General features: G+C 38.1%; 1 long non-coding RNA gene across 1 annotated transcript in view; it reads right to left on the reverse strand.

Annotated features, from left to right (window-relative positions):
• Positions 1 to 14094, reverse strand: part of LOC132344892 (uncharacterized) — a 105342-nt gene extending 91248 nt beyond the window's left edge. The window contains exon 1 of the long non-coding RNA XR_009493959.1: positions 13681 to 14094. This is a non-coding gene — a long non-coding RNA (uncharacterized lncRNA). The remainder of the gene's footprint in view (positions 1 to 13680) is intronic.
• Positions 14095 to 14645: the final 551 nt, after the last annotated feature.

The raw sequence follows: 14645 nt of genomic DNA on the forward strand, positions 1-14645 counted from the left end.
CTTATCTGATGTCTCTTTCTCTTCACTATCTGTGCTAAAGCACTTCATTTATTTTTAGCCCAAACTAACTTCCTCCTCACTTTCCATCAAGGTGCCTTACCAAGAACTACTCTGACCAGATGAAGAAAGAAATAAAAGGAAGGAACACAAGCTAGAAAATGTAAATGAAAAATCACAGAAAAGAAGGGGAAAAAGACAGAGTAGAAGATAAAAACACTATCTTGTAACCATTTCATTTAGTTGCCTACAATTTCCAGATATAGCCCTTGCTGTCAATTATAGGGGAAACTTGAAATCTTCAAAACTCCTGTATTCCTTTCCAATGACCCTTTAGTAGTTAATGGCTATAAGTAGTTTCATTGAAGATAGAAAGAAGAAAACGTGGTGAAGGAAAAGAGGAAGATACATGTAAAAACATGACTTATCAGTAAGGGGCATGCACACATAGATGATACTGATTTTGAAGCAAATAAACAGAACAGGTATGAGTTTGGACCCTTCATTTGATTACCTGATGCAACCTCTTTCCATCTCATATTGAATGTTCTCATCCAACTCAATACCACCAGCAGTTAAAATATACTTGATATTTTATTTTGCTTCTTTGTCTAATCTGATTGATGATTCTTTATAGTTTCTTCCTTGCTTCAAATACTTTCATGCTTGATTTCCTTGTTTTAAACATAACCCTTTCAAGCCTATGTCTAATCATTTCCTTATCTGTTTCTAAGGCCTATTGTTTTTACTGGGTTTTGTTGGGTTTTCCTTGTACGCTTACTTCTTCTTTACTTTGAACTGCTTATGAAAATGTTTGAGGGTTGGGATTAGAATGGGTTTCTTCCAAGATGGTTTGTATTTGCTCTACCAAACTGCTGAGGCACTACAAGTTTATAATCCCTTAATTTGTTTTTGGCCTGAAGTTTTCTGGACACCACAAAGGTAGTGGGATTTTGTGCTACAAACCCATGTAAGGCCAATTCACAGTTCCAAGTTCAAAATGGCATGGTTTCCCAATCTGTTCAAAGCCAAGGTTTGAGCCAGTTGATTAGTCTGACAGTTGCCTGGGAGGTAGTTATTACTATTCCATCATGTTGTTGAGAATAAAAACCTTCAAAGGGGGTCCCAATTTTACATGAGTATGATTTCCAAATAGACTTCCCATTGTGAGAAGCCCTGGGTTTTTCTCTTGTTCTCTGTATCCTATGAGGGCATATAAAGTCCAAGTTCATCTTATGTTGTAAATGTTCTCAAGTTGAAAGCCAGCTCTGGGCTCAGTTTACTTCTCGAAATGTCTGTTTTTACATGGTCACCAGTTTAAAATTCATCACTCTTTTAAGTGCATTCATGCTCTTTAGATGTTTTGTTTCCCATAAGTTTTGGTTATTTTCAATGGGACTCAAATATTTAGATTACCACAGCTCCAAATATAGAGATATAGGAGGAGTATTTTCATAACTCTGGGCTCTGAAAAGACTTTTTTAAATGAGTGTCTTTTAAACAGCACAACACTGAGTAACTAGTCAATTTCTTTGAATGCAGCTGCATATTTTAAATAGCAAAAATATTCTTCATATGAGCATTTCTTATGCTGGGAAACACTAAGGGCGTAAAGTTTTAAACATAGCTTTCTGAAGGATGTCCTCTAAGGAGACAGAGGAAAGTTAGCCATGAATGTTGTTTCAAAGAAACAAAGTTCTGTATTCTGGATAATTAGCCCCTCAATATGCTTTGCAGTAAAACAAATTTTGATTTACTAAGTTTGAAAACATTGAATACTACATTACCCATATGATATTATCTTGGAGATTAATAAAATACATTACCATAGAAAGGCTGAAAAGACTTCTAAAATAGAGAAATCTTATTTTTGTGAAACTGATTTGAAGCTGAAATTTTTCCTTTTGTCTAGAAGAGAGGAAACTAGCACGCCATATAAAATATTTTGTGAACCTTGCTTTAAGATATGCTCCAGCGTGTTATATGCCAAAGATAAAGAATTTTCATAACAGAATACATAATATCTCCTTTATATGATTTTTATCAATAAATTATTAGCTGCAAATGAATGACAGAGAAATAAAGATTCAAAGTTTCTAATAAGACTCAGAATAGCAGGCATTCCGCCCTTCCTCATTCCTTCTTAGATTATCTTTTTCATTTACCTTCTTGGACAGTATACTCTCCCATTTTCTGCTGCTTTACTGGCTGCTCATTCCCAGGCTTCATTGCTAGTTTCTTCTCACCTACTCAGCGTCCTAATGGTCAGTGCTTAGGTATCTTCTCTATTTACACTCATGACAATGGTGATCTTATCTGATCTTAAAACCTAATATGTTTATGTTGAGATTCCCAAATTTATATCTTCAACCCAGACTTCTTTCTTCAACCCCAGCTTCAAATATACAGCCAGCCACTTTACATCTTCACTTGGATGTTTCAGACTCAATCCTCCCAAAACTGAATTTCTGAACCCCAAATCTGCTCCTCCTATATCCTTTGCTGTCTTGCTTAATGTCCTTTGTTCCAGATGCCAAAACCTTGAAAGTATTATATTTGCGTTCTCTCTTTTTCTAACCATGTAAATCCAATCCACCAACAAATTCTATTGATTCTACCTTTAAGGTATATCCAGAATAAACCCTTTCTCCTCCTCCAATGCTCCATTCTTGATCCAGGGCACCATCAACTCTTACCTAGATTATTATAATAGTTCCTCACTAATCTTCAACCTCCAATCATCCTTCCTTGCCCACTGTATCAGTCAGGTTACTCTAGAGAACAGAACCAATAGGAAGCTAATAGATATAGATACACACACACACACACACAGAGACACACAAATATATATATATATATAGAGAGAGAGAGAGAGAGAGAGAGAGACAAAAAGAGAGAAAAAATTATTATAAGGAATTAGTTCATGCAATTATGGAAGGTGACAAGTCCCAAGATTTGCTTTCAGTAAGCTGAAGACCCAGGAAAGCCAATGGTATATTTTCAGTCCAAGTTCAAAGGCCTAAAAACTAGGAAAGCCAATAAAGTAGTTCCAGTCTAAAGACAGGTCAGCAGGCTAGAGACCCTAAAAGATCTGATGCTTCAGTTCATTTTTCAAAGCAGGAAAAAAGCCCAATGCCCCTGCTCAAAGACAGGCATTAGAAATTCCATCTTATTTGGAAGGTAGTTAGCCTTTTGTTCTACCCAGGCTTTCAACTGATTGAATGTGGCCCACCCACATTAGAGAAGATAATCTGCTTTACTCAGTCTATTAATTTAAATGTCAAATTCATCCTAAAATAACTGAAGAGACTCCCAAAATAATGTTTGACTAAATGGGTACCCATGGCTCATTTACATTAACACATAAAATTAACCATTATACCCAATATAATCAATGTTCATTATAACACAGATTGTTCTATTAAAACAAAATCTGTATCTTGTCATGCTTCAACTTCTTCATTGGCTTCCCTTCTCTTTATAATCATTTATAAGGCCCTGTCCAGTATGCACCCCTTATTCTTCATTTCCTCTCTTTCTTCAATTTCTGTTGCTCATTTAGCTCTTGAGCACCATTCTAGTTTTGCCACTCCCTACTCAGGGTCTTTACACTTCTGTTCCTTCTGCCTGGATTGCTTGTCCTCTCAGATATCTATCTGGATCAATCATTCCCATCAATTCTTTGCTTCAATATTACCTTCTTAGTAAGATTTTCCCTGGCCATGCTATCCAAAATTTAGGCTATGCAGTCCATACTCCTTATCATAGCCACTGCTTGAAATTTTTCTCCATTGTGTTTATCACCATGAAACTCACTGAATTTTATCATTTGTTTTATTTTCTTCATATGTCACTAGAAGATAAGCTCCATAAGGGCAGAGAATTTTGTCTGCTTTATGTATGTCATATTCCTGGTGCCTAGAAAATTCCTGAAGCACAGAAAATGTTTACTAAATATTTTTAAATGAATGCAGGCTCTCCATCTTCACATATGTTTCACTGTGAAAAAAATTTGACATTTTTTCTCACTTTAAATAACAAGTTTTCTGACTAAAAACAGAGAGGCTGCAAAAGCACCTGTAGGTTGAATTTCTCAAATAGAATCTCCTGCTCTGTTTATGTTCTGAGATAAGTACTCAATGGAAGCCTTGTAATTTGTTTTACAGGAAATGACTAGAAAATACTTTTCACTTCAACTGGAACAGAAAACACTAGGTTTGGGATCTCAAAATATCTCTTATAGTGTTAAAGAGGCTTTGCCATGTTAATTTTTCTCAACTCTTTGATCACCATTATTTTTCTAATATACATGGAAATCAACTGTAGAGCAGAGATATACAGAGTAGATTCTCCATTTAAGAGGAAAATGATCAATTTGAACCTACCCCAAAAGTTCAGACCCAACATGGAGATATGTCGTGTAGGTCTAATTATTGTGATCAATAATGCTGGTTCCTTAGTTAGAGAGGTATGTGAAATTCCTTCTCCATTCAGTCCACTGGGTAACATTTAAGAATAATAACTTATCATTGAGGAAAATTTGCTCATCTTTTGCTTTTTTACTTAAGCTGTCCTTCCACAGAGGCCCAGCACATGGGATTAATTTCTTAATAATCCAAATCATCTAGAATTAAAATAGTGTATCTTAGTCATTCCTAACCCAGACATTTTAGCTACCTGTGCTTTTAACTGAGTCAGGTTTCAAAAGGTCCACAAGGCAGGAAAATTAATATCTACTGCTTTGCCTACTTTGCAACAGTTACTAGGCTAGGCATGTGTGTGTGTGTGTGTGTGTGTGTGTGATTCCTCATAATGGACTATGAGATGGGCAATGTTATCCCCATTTCCACAGGTGAAGTAATTTTACTGAGGCTAAACCTTTTGACTGTGTATATCACAACAAAATGTGGAAAATTTTAGAGAGACGGGAATACCAGACCACCTTACCTGCCTCCCACAAAACCTGTATGCAGGTCAAGAAGCAACAGTTTGAACCAGGCATGGAACAATGGTCTGGGTTCAAATTGGGAAAGGAATACGTCAAGGCTGTATATTGTCATCCTGCTTATTTAATTTACATGCAGAGTACATCATGCGAAATGCCAGGCCGGAGGAAGCACAAGCTGGAATAATAATTTGCCGGAAGAAATATCAATAACCTCAGATATGCAGATGACACCACCCTTATGGCAGAAAACGAAGGGGAATTAAAGAGCCTCTTGATGAAGGTAAAAGCAAAGAGTGAAAAAGCTGACTTAAAACTTAACATTCAAAAAACAAATATGATGGCATCCAGTCCTATCACTTCATGGCAAATACATGTGGAAACAACACAAACAGTGAGAGACTTTATTTTCTTGGGCTCCAAAATTACTGTGGTCAGTGACTGCAGTCATGAAATTAAGACACTTGCTCCTTGGAAGAAAAGCTATGACCAACCTAGGCAGCATATCAAAAAAGCAGAGACATTAGTTTGCCAACAAAGGTCCATACAGTTAAAGCTATGGTTTTTCCAGTGGTCATGTACACATGTGAGAGCTCAACAATAAAAAAGGCTGAGAGCTGAAGAACTGACGCCTTTGAACTGTGGTTCTGGAGAAGACCCTTGAGAGTCCCTTGGATAATAAGGAGATCAAACCAGTCAATCCTAAGGGAAATCAACCTTGAATATTCATTGGAAAGACTGATGCTGAAGCTGAAACTCCAATACTTTGGCCACCTGATATGAAGAGCTGACTCATTGGGAAAGACCCTGATGCTGGGAAAGAATGAAGGCAGGAGGAAAAGGGAATGACAGAGGATGAGATGGTTGGATGACATCACTGACTCAATGGACTTGAATTTGAGCAAACTCCAGGAGATAGTGAAGGACAAGTAAGCATGGTATGTTGCAGCCCATGGAGTCTCTAAGAGTTGGACATGACTGAAAGACTGGAAAACAACAATTATAGCTAATATATGTAAAAAGATTATAATCATTTCTAATTAAATGTGACTTTTCTTGCTATGTTGTTTTCACATAAGATTTATGAGATTTATAGCAAACAAGTATAAGACTATCTCTGTCAGTGACCTTAAGGTGAACCTTTGCTTTCATACCCCATGAATTTGGAAGGATTCATGGAGCTGCATAAGATGAGAGCAGTTGTGTCTTTTCTCAGCTGATTGTACAGCTTCAGCTTTTCCCAAACCTGTGGAAACTAATAATCATATGGAATTTGGAAAAGGAAACTTCAATTTAAGTTTGCAATCTGTTATTAACACAGCAGCCAGAATAATCTTTTTAAAATATAAGAAGTTCCACTGCTCAAATCCCTCTTGTAGAAGCAGGAGCCCTTACAGTGTTCTTCAAGTCTCCACACTTCAGTCGCTCAGTCGTGTCCGATTCTTTGCGACCCCATGAATCACGTCACACCAGGCCTCCCCCTCCCTGTCCATCACCAACTCCCAGAGTTCACTCAGACTCACGTCCACTGAGTCAGTGATGCCATCCAGCCATCTCATCCTCTGTCGTCCCCTTCTCCTCTTGCCCCCAGTTCCTCCCAGCATCAGAGTCTTTTGCAATGAGTCAACTCTTCACATGAGGTGGCCAAAGTACTGGAGTTTCAGCTTTAGCATCATTCCTTCCAAAGAAATCCCAGCGCTGATCTCCTTCAGAATGGACTGGTTGGATCTCCTTGCAGTCCAAGGGACTCTCAAGAGTCTTCTCCAATACCACAGTTCAAAAGCATCAATTCTTCAGTGCTCAGCCTTCTTCACAGTCCAACTCTCACATCCATACATGACCACTGGAAAAACCATAGCCTTGACTAGATGGACCTTTGGTGGCAAAGTCATGTCTCTGCTTTTGAATATGCTATCTAGGTTGGACATAACTTTCCTTCCAAGGAGTAAGCATCTGTTAATTTCATGGCTGCAGTCACCATCTGCAGTGATTTTGGAGCCCACAAAAATAAAGTCTGACACTGTTTCCACTGTTTCCCCATCTATTTTCCAGGAAGTGATGGGACCAGATGCCATGATCTTCGTTTTCTGAATGTTGAGCTTGAAGCCAACTTTTTCACTCTCCACTTTCACTTTCATCAAGAGGCTTTTTAGTTCCTCTTCACTTTCTGCCATAAGGGTGGTGTCATCTGCATAGCTGAGGTTATTGATATTTCTGCCGGCAATCTTGATTCCAGCTTGTGTTTCTTCCAGTCCAGCATTTTTCGTGATGTACTCTGCATATAAGTTAGATAAGCAGGGTGACAATATACAGCCTTGACGTACTCCTTTTCCTATTTGGAACCAGTCTGTTGTTCCATGTCCAGTTCTAACTGTTGCTTCCTGACCTGCATACAGATTTCTCAAGAGGCAGGTCAGGTGGTCTCGTATCCCATCTCTTTCAGAATTTCCCACAGTTTATTGTGATTCACACAGTCAAAGGCTTTGGCATAGTCAATAAAGCAGAAATAGATGTTTTTCTGGAACTCTCTTGCTTTTTCCAAGGCTCCACATGATCTGTTAACTTCTCCAATTCAATCTCCCATCATTCTCTCTCTTGCTCATCCTTGCTCATCAGACTGCTCCTACTATGCATGTGCACCCACTTTTACTTGTTCATTTTCACTCATTCCTCTATCTGGAATGCTCTTCCCCCAAGTAACCACATGGCTCACTTCAGCACTTTCTTCAGGACTTTACTTGAATGTAAGCTTGAAAGAATCTCTGTAGTACTCTATTTTGGCCATGTTCACTATCACCCAGTGTATCCCCCATCTCCTACCACTTCCACACCTGGCACCCCTATCCCACACCCAGCACTTCTTACCCTTTTTCCTTTCTGTAATTCAACATGCTACACATTTGTGTGTTTATATTGGTTATTATCTGCCCTTTCCCTCCCCACATTAAAATGTGAAATTTATAAAGGCAAGGATATTGTGTGTTTTGTTACTGTTATACATGCAACATTTATACCAGAACAGAGTGCGTGTGTGTGCTAAGTCGCTTCAGTCATGTCCGACTCTTTGTGACCCTATGGACTGTAGCCCACCAGGCTCCTCTGTCCATGGGGATTCACAAGGCAAGAATACTGGAATGGGTTGTCATGCCCTCCTCCAAGGGATATTCCCAACCTGGTGATCGAACTCTAGTCTCTTATGTCTCCTGCATTGGCAGGAGGGTTCTTTACCACTAGCGCCACCTGGGAAGCCAGTAGTAGACATTCCACAATTATTTGTTTTTTCAATGAGTCTGAAACTAGACGATGCAGCATTTTCCTGACTTTTGAAATTAACCAACTTGGTTCCAGTCAGTCCATGTACATAAGCTCATATAGTATTATACCTAATGAATTTTCTCCTAGAAAATACAGCATGTTGGACAGTAAGTGAATTTTTAACTCTTAAGCTATAAGAATCCAAAATTTTTATAATTTTATAGCAAAGACCCTGCACTCAAACTCATGCCCATCAAGTTGGTGATGCCATCCAGCCATCTCATCCTCTGTTGTCCCCTTCTCCTCCTGCCCCCAATCCCTCCCAGCATCAGAGTCTTTTCCAATGAGTCAACTCTTTACATGAGGTGGCCAAAGTACTGGAGTTTCAGCTTTACCATCAGTCCTTCCAATGAACACCCAAGACTGATCTCCTTTAGAATGGACTGGTTGGATCTCCTTGCAGTCCAAGGGACTCTCAAGAGTCTTTTCCAACACCACAGTTCAAAAGCATCAATTCTTTGGCGCTCAGCTTTCTTCACAGTCCAACTCTCACATCCATACATGACCACTGGAAAAACCATAGTCTTGCTAGATGGACCTTTGTCGACAAAGTAATGTCTCTGCTTTTCAACATGCTATCTAGGTTCATCATAACTTTCCTTCCAAGGAGTAAGCGTCTTTTAATTTCATGGCTGCAGTCACCATCTGCAGTGATTTTGGAGCCCAAAAAAATAAAGTCTGACACTGTTTCCACTGTTTACCCATCTAATTCCCATACTCGTATTTAATTCTTTATTACTTGTTTTCTGAACCACTGAGATTTCAGCTTTTGAGCTAAGATTCCCTGATAGCTGGCCTATCATTGAGCACAGAAACAACCACTTCCCAGAGGTTCTTAAAATCCAGTTTGACAAGATAACAACAATTATATGAATATTAAAATCTTCAGTTGCTAGCATGGCTGAGAAATTAGACCCAGAAACCTCCATAATTACCAAACTATGATTTATTTGAAATGAGTTAAAATTTATTCTTTAAAATACTTAAAGATCCAAAGTTATGTTTATATTTTTCTTACCATTTTCTCTTCTGTTTTTTCTAAAACTATTTATTAGCATTACTTGAAGGAATCTTTAATTCAAAAAGTTTAAAGTGAGAAGATTTGCTTAATTTGGATTTGACTTTAAAGGCAAAGAACCACACTATGCCACTTGTTCCTCCCCTCAGGTCTCTGAATTTAAAACTGTCAGAGTATAGGAGAAGACCAAATTCAAAAGGCATGATTCTTGAACTGAGGAAAAGCATTTCAGTCCATTTCAGTTACTCAGTCATGTCTAATTCTTTGCGATCCCATGGACTGCACCATGTCAGGATTCCCTGCCCATCACCAACTCCCAGAGTCCACCCAAACTCATGTCTATTGTGTCAGTGATGCCATCCAACCATCTCATCCTCTGTCATCCCCTTCTCCTCCTGCCCTCAATCATTCCCAGGATCATGGTCTTTTCCAATGAGTCAGCTCTTTGCATCAGGTAGCCAAAGTATTGGAGTTTCAGCTTCAACATTAGTCCTTCCAATGAACACCCAAGACTGATCTCCTTTAGGATGGACTGATTGGATCTCCTTGCCGTCCAAGGGACTCTCAAGAGTCTTCTCCAACACCATAGTTCAAAAGCATCAATTCTTCTGCTCTCAGCTTTCTTCACAGTCGAACTCTCACATCCATACGTGACCACTGGAAAAACCATAGCCTTGACTGGATGGACCTTTGTTGGCAAAGTAATGTCTGCCTTTTAATATGTTATCTGGGTTGGTTAAACTTTCCTTCCAAAGAGTAAGCATCTTTTACTTTCATGGCTGCAGTCACCATCTGCAGTGATTTTGGAGCCCAGAAAAATAAAGTCAGTCACTGTTTCCACTGTTTACCCATCTATTTCCCATGAAGTGATGGGACCAGATGCCATGATCTTAGTTTTCTGAATGTTGAGCTTTAAGCCAACATTTTTACTCTCCTCTTTCACTTTCATCAAGAGGCTCTTTAGTTCTTCTTCACTTTCTGCCATAAGGGTGGTGTCATCTGCATATCTGAGGTTATTGATATTTCTGCTGGCAATATTGATTCCAGCTTGAGCTTCCTCCAGCCCAGCATTTCTCATAATGTACTCTGCATATAAGTTAAATAAGCAGGGTGATAATATACAGCCTTGACGTACTCTTTTTCCTATTTGGAACCAGTCTGTTGTTTCATGTCCAGTTCTAACTGTTGCTTCCTGACCTGCATTTAAAAGCCTCTAAAATGAACAGCATACAAACCACAATCCTCATTTACTAGGAGGCTATGGCTGTGGGAGAAGAGAAGGAAAAACTGTAGAGAAAAGTTCTGTGGTTACAAATACCTTTTCTAGAACTTTCACCTGTTTCTGTCTCTCTAAAATCAGCCCTTACCAGTCACAATATCAGCCCCATACCATAACATGAAATTTCATACAGAACTGTTCAGAAGAAGAAGAAATATTCTCTCTTCTTATGACTGAAGAACTCAACATACAGAGAGAAATATATTGGAGCTCCTGTGAACTTATATTTTACTAAGAAGTAGCTAATTTATTGTCAATGTGTGGCCTCACTGTTCTATTTCATCTAAATATCAGAACTCTCTATATCACTGAATTTCTCCATTTTTACTTATTTGCTTTCAGAGATAAACTGGTTTTCACTTTACAAAAAATATAATTTGTTTACAGTAAAAATTTATTTATTGTATTTATAGTCATAGTATGTTTACATAGCCTCTACATTAGTTTATAACCCTAAAGCTTTAGGAGGTGCTGTTGTTGTGTAAAGGTGGAAAATTGATTACCAACCTACTGTATATTTTCGTATGCATGACTGATGGCCACAAAGTATCATATAAGTAAATACCTGGATTTGAACCCGCAGGAGAAGATAGACAATTTAAGTAAATTTCAGGGAAATCTAATCTTTGTGAAAAAACATATTTCCATCAAGAACATAAATCACAGTATAAGTTTATGGACCAATAGATGTTTCTAGACAGAAATGCAATTCATTAGGCAAATATACCTTTATTCCCTTTAGGGACAGTAATTCAGTGTATCAGCCATATTGCAACAATGGCCTGAATATCCCATTCCTCACCCTTGACTCTAATGATTCATTCTGTTTAGTTCCATTACCTGATACATGTCAAATTTACTTTTGTACATGAAATTCCATGAAAAGTGCAGTTTATAATCACTGGCATTGTCTCATCTTCCTTTTACAAATACTAATAAAATAATTTAAATACTGATTATGCTCAACTGGTCAAATTTTTATACTATGTCCTTGTATGGGTTTTGAAGCTATATATACGTCGAATCACAAGCTGAGAACAAGATTACTAAGAGAAATATAGCAACCTCAGATATGCAAATGATATCACTCTAATGGCAGAAAGCAAAGAGGAACTAAAGAGCCTCCTGATGAGGATGAAAGAGGAAAGTGAAAAAGTTGGCTTAAAACTCAATATTCAAAAAATGAAGATCATGGCATCAGGTCCCATCCCTTCATGGCAAATAGACAGGGGAAAAGTGAAATCAGGGACAAATTTTATTTTCTTGCACTCCAAAATCACTGCAGATGGTGACTTCAGCCATTAAATTAAAAGGCGCTTGCATCTTGAAAGGAAAGCCATGACAAACTTAGACAGTGTATGAAAAAGCAGAGACGTTACTTTGCCAACAAAGGTCCATCTAGTCAAAGCTATGGTTCTTCCAGTAGTCATGTGTGGATGTGAGAGTTGGACCACAAAGAAGGCTGAGCACCAAAGAATTGATGCTTTGGAACTGTGGTATTGGAGAAGACTCTTGAGAGTCCCTTGGATTGCAAAGAGACCAAACCAGTCCATCCTAAACGAAATCAGTCCTGAATATTCATTGGATGGACTGATGCTGAAGCTGAAGCTCCAATATTTTGGCCACCTGATACTAAGAGCCAGCTCATTGGAAAAGACCTTGATGCTGAGAAAGACTGAAGGCAAGAGGAGAAGACAGCAGCCAAGGGTGAGATAATTAGATTGCATCACCAACTCAGTGGTGATAAATCTGAGGAAACTCCAGGAGATGGTGAAGGACAGGGAAGCCTGGAGTGCTGCAGTCCACAGGGTTTCGAAGAGTCAGACACAACTTAACAACTAACAACAATGTACATCATTATTAATAGTTGTGATCAAGTAACAAGTATAGCAGAGCATTTTGGTTTTGCCACATGACATGCAGGATCTTAGTTCCCTGATGAGAGATGGAACCCATTCCCCCTAGAGTAGAAGCACGGGGTCTTAACCACTGGACTGCCTGGGAAGTCCCAAGTATAGCATCTTTAATGCTATCTTACATAAATTCTTTGGGATGGACTAAGTTTTAAAATATTTTGTTCATTCACATTTTTTGAAACTTTTAGAACTTCAATGATTCATGTAAAAAAAATATAATTAAAGAATCGCTAAAGTGATTTTTCTAATTATTGCACCAGGTCTTCAAATAGTAATTACAAATTCATAAGGAGAGTTACCACTGAGCAAGGACACACACATCATCACACTGAGAGATTATTTAGCCTTTTTGCACTCTCTCTAACGCTACTGATGACCTTGCAAGGTAAGTATGAGTTCAGTCTATTTGGCAAGTGAGCATGTGGTAAACATGATTAAAGCTGCTAACCAAAAGAAATTTATATTTTTAAGAATTTATTTTGTTTCTTTTCAGAAACCATCATTTTGATTCTGTAGGTTTTATGAGTTACTAATAAAACAGTTTATCCTTCCTTCTCTCTATTTCTCCCTGCCTTAGATAACAATATCTCAAGTTTAACTAACCAATGTAGCAAAAAATTTTTATTCATGCACTGCTTTGCACATAGAATATATTCACAACTAATAAGTAACATGTATTCATAAGTAATTACTGAGAAATTACTTGATAATTATTAAATAAATTACATATGGTATCTTAGTATTTCAGGACATAACTGATAATTCATAATACACTTCCTTCTATAACTGTTTAGTTCTGATAATTGTACTAGAAGCCAAAATCCTTTACATTATGTGGGATGCTTCTCCTCTTATGGTTTTTTAATGGGGAAAATATCATCATCTGTAAGGTTTTCTGAGTGCCTAAAATGAGCTTTAGAAAATTCAACCTGGTCCCTGACCTTTGAAAATTTACAAAAGAAGGCAATATGACTCACTTTCTAGTCACTGTACATATATCACTGAATTATGTAATGAATTAAAGACACAAAAGAAAACTCATGGTACCATGCTCTGGGTCACTGTTCTGTAACTCTAAGAGAACCTCAGACCCTTAGAGTCATTTTAATTTGACAGTAGACATAATTCTAACTACCTTACTTCATCCCCCTCACTGTTCCCTTTTCCTCTCTTCTTCCTAATATATTCCTCTGGGATTTTCCATCCTTACCTCCCTGCCTCTTTTGGCATCTACAGTACCTCCACCTAAGTCTTCATTCTGTTTCTCCTGACCACAGCATTGTTCTTCTCAGTGGCTCCAGTCTCATCTTCCCTCTCATAGGCTTCACCAAGGGTGTGTGTGTATGCTCAGTTGTTCAGTCAGGTCCAACTCTTTGTGACCCCATAGACTGTAGCCTGCCAGGCTCCTTTGTCCACGGAATTTTCCATGGCAAGAATACTGGAGGGAGTTACCATGCCCTCCTCCGAAAGATCTTCCCAACCCACATCAAACCCACATCTCTTGTGTCTCCTGTATTGGCAGAAGGATTCTTTACCACTGCCCCACCTGGGAAGCCTTCATCAAAGATATCCTTCCATAAAGCTAATGGACTTATATTACCTTTCAGCTTAAACCTTTAAAGAATTCCTGATTAACTGAAGAACTGAGAAAGATCTTGTTAGCATGTCACACAAGGCCCTTTATTTGCTGGCTCCCACTGCCTAGAGACCCAGTGTAGGAAAGCAACTAAGGTAGCTGAGAGCCTCTCAGTAGGCATGGTTACAAGTACTGCCCAGTCAGAGGCTTTGCACAGAGGTCTAACATGGTGGTCCTTAGAGACTCCAGGATATCTAGTCTTTTGAGACCTTTGAGAAGGCAAAGAGTCAGCAGGATCAGCAAAAGCTGTACTTGCTTAGCCTAACATATTCCTTGAGTTGACAGAATTGACTAAATGTTTTGTTATTTTCAAAGTATAAACTTCTATTAAGCATAAATTCAGGAGGGTTTTTTTCAGTCTGAAATCCAGTTACTTTCACTGATTTAGTAGGAAAAAATATTGTCCTACGAGTATTTTGAAAATCGTACTCTAATACCTGAAATTGGTATCCTGACTTTTCTTAAGCTTTTATTGAAAATTTATTAGAAAGATTTTTAAATATTTTATTACAAATGGTTTAATATAAGTAATTTTCAAA

Source organism: Bos taurus, chromosome 3, assembly GCF_002263795.3.
Source record: "Bos taurus isolate L1 Dominette 01449 registration number 42190680 breed Hereford chromosome 3, ARS-UCD2.0, whole genome shotgun sequence".
Lineage (NCBI taxonomy): Eukaryota > Metazoa > Chordata > Mammalia > Artiodactyla > Bovidae > Bos > Bos taurus.